The 2,624-nt window shown below is 35.1% G+C and overlaps 1 protein-coding gene and 1 long non-coding RNA gene across 2 annotated transcripts in view; both read right to left on the minus strand.

Annotated features, from left to right (window-relative positions):
- The window catches only part of LOC117112431 (putative D-cysteine desulfhydrase 1, mitochondrial), a 19,081-nt gene that overhangs the window by 5,656 nt on the left and 10,801 nt on the right, over positions 1–2,624 (minus strand). The gene's annotated exons all lie outside the window — the stretch shown is intronic.
- Positions 1,707–2,624, minus strand: LOC117112360. The gene is made up of 3 exons (XR_004446027.1): positions 2,523–2,624; positions 2,087–2,227; positions 1,707–1,831 (listed from the first exon to the last, which is right to left on the minus strand). It is a non-coding gene; the product is annotated as an uncharacterized LOC117112360 (long non-coding RNA).

Genomic DNA, 2,624 nt, shown 5'->3' on the forward strand with positions numbered 1-2,624 from the left:
AATCTATTATTACATTAATACATCATTAAAGAACAAAATCAATTAAATCAATCAATCAATAACATCATAAGCATGCTTGTAAGGAGCAAGTGATGCATCGTGTAAGGTATTGGACTACTGATCGTGAGGTGCAATGTTGCACTCTCATGTCCTATGTATGCATATAGGCACAATTTAAACTCTTTGGGACTGGAATGTTTTAATCATTAAATTAATCCATGCATGATTAGAGCCCAGGACCCCTGGATTACCAGGCAAGCATCTCAACCAACAAGCTACAAAACTACTCAAAATTAAACACTGTTTATATATATGTTCTATAATAGATCTATTAAGATTTGTGCTGGATGAAAAATCACATGTTTTAATATATTAGTTTGCAGGTAAGTTTGCCAATCAACTTACCTGTTCTAAGAGTTCTTGCCAGCCACACAAGTAACCATGGAGACCAACAACATTGGATCCACCAATAGGGATCGAATATGCTTTAATACCCTTTTCCTCTCTAAAAAAACATAAGGAAATAACATATTTAGCAACGTTTTAATAAAAAAATATGAATATGCTTAACAGAGCCCACAAAGACACATCAAATCAATGGCATTTAACAGTGGGTGACACGTCCCCCGATTTTACAAAGTTGGGGGGAGGGGAATCATATCAATTGTCCCCCTCACATTTTATCAAGTTAAAACTCCACTTTTAAAAACGAGTAGAATGTACAACAACAATTGCGAATGACTGTCATGAATCTGTCTCTTATACACATCTATAGTTTACAATTTATCATTTTATATATAAAATAATAACTACCGTACTTTAGTTAAATATTAATGAGGTTAGTATAATGAGCAGGTGACATCATATATTAGAATAATGTAATAAAATGCCTTTTATTTAGATTCAGTTTTTCCAGTTTCTTTTATTAACATTAAAATTGCATCCAAGTCCGAATTATATAAAATTTACAAAAAATACCTATTTAAAAATTTAAAACATTAAACATGGACCATAATCCTATTATTAACAGGGGCCTGCATTAAACAAGCATTAGGAGAAGACATGAAAAACTGAAGTAAAAGAAACATTCTCCGTAACAGTATTACATTTTTCTTCTACCATAACATCTAATTTTTATTATTGGGTTTAAGGAGTGTATAATTGCATCACACATTGCCTGGGACAAATGTCGGCTGTGACTTGGTGGAATTGAGGACCCATAAAGGAAAGATGTTTGACACATGGCCAACTGGCATGTGGACACACCCTGGTCTTGCACCCAATCTCTACCCCAGCTTACAGGTTAAATAGTAAACACCTAACACAAATCAAATGATATTTAAATTGTTTACTGGGCGTTGGTGCAGCCACCTTGTCTCACACTATTCACCCAAGTTTATTTGAAGCATATTGAGATTCTAATTCACATCCAATTTGAGGAAAATGTCATGAAGCCTGCCCTCATGTGTGTAGCATCCATCAACATGTGTACTCCAGTGTTACAAGATATGCATTGCAGTGTTATAGTGCAAAATCCATAGTATGTGCAATAAACTGTAAAAAAAAAAAAAAGGAATGAAGCCTGCCCTCATATGTGTATCATACATCAACTCCAGCGGTACAAGATATTCATGAAGCGTAGCCTCATGAATGTATCATCATACAACTATTGTATGATTAATGTATCATTAAACAACTATTGTATGATTAATGTATCATCAAACAATAGTTGGTTCATCTTCAGGGTTCATCCAGTTCTGTACCAGTGTTTCTCCAGCTGACTGCATCAGAACATCTCCTAGCCGCCCATCAAACATGCTAAATATTCCACCTGATGCATAAAAAAGAAAAAAGAACATCAGAATGTGTTCATCTGTTTCCCTGCATACAAAAATACAAACCACCAATAATCATTAAATTGTATTCTAAACACATGCACAACAAGACACTATCTTTGTTTTTGCCATGTTGCACAGCGCATGTTAATAAGGAGTGTTTAAGAATGGCAACCTTAGCAAGATAAAAGGGTGGAGGGATTCTCAAATTTCACAGCCCTTCCTCAATAATCACAAACATGGATACATACCTGAATGTAGAAAGAGTATTCGGCTGCCTTTGAACTTTGACCTGTGTTTCCTGAGCTTGTTGGTCAGTGCTAGTGCTGATTTACCAGTGTATGTGTGGTCAAGCAAAATACTAGTCTGCTGGGCTACTGTTTTAATGAATTCTTTAAAAAAATAAAAATATTTTAAATCAGTATAAAGAACTGTCTACACACTATCACATTTCCTGTGACAGCTTCAGTACCAAAGAAAGTGTCCCTTTAATAGGAGGGGGTGGTGTCCTAAAGGAAGGGGGTTCTACTGTATTTTGTATTTATTCTCTGTTTTTACTATCATATCTATAGTAAATACCCCAGTGGGGTCCTTTGTCAGTATCTATTCAGATTCAGAACTATCTAGACAAGAAGTTTTATAAATACAACAATAACTCTTTTTTTTTTGTCACATTTGTTTTCTTACCCAATTCCTCTGGTTTTGAAATGCCGTATCCTAGTCCTCTTGCTCCCTCATGGATGTTGATGATGTCATGTGACCTCACCGTGTCACCTAAACCAATACTGG

This window comes from Anneissia japonica, unplaced genomic scaffold (genome assembly GCF_011630105.1).
Source record: "Anneissia japonica isolate Jap-2015-1 unplaced genomic scaffold, ASM1163010v1 scaffold288117_len521816_cov214, whole genome shotgun sequence".
In the NCBI taxonomy this organism is placed as follows: Eukaryota; Metazoa; Echinodermata; class Crinoidea; order Comatulida; family Comatulidae; genus Anneissia; species Anneissia japonica.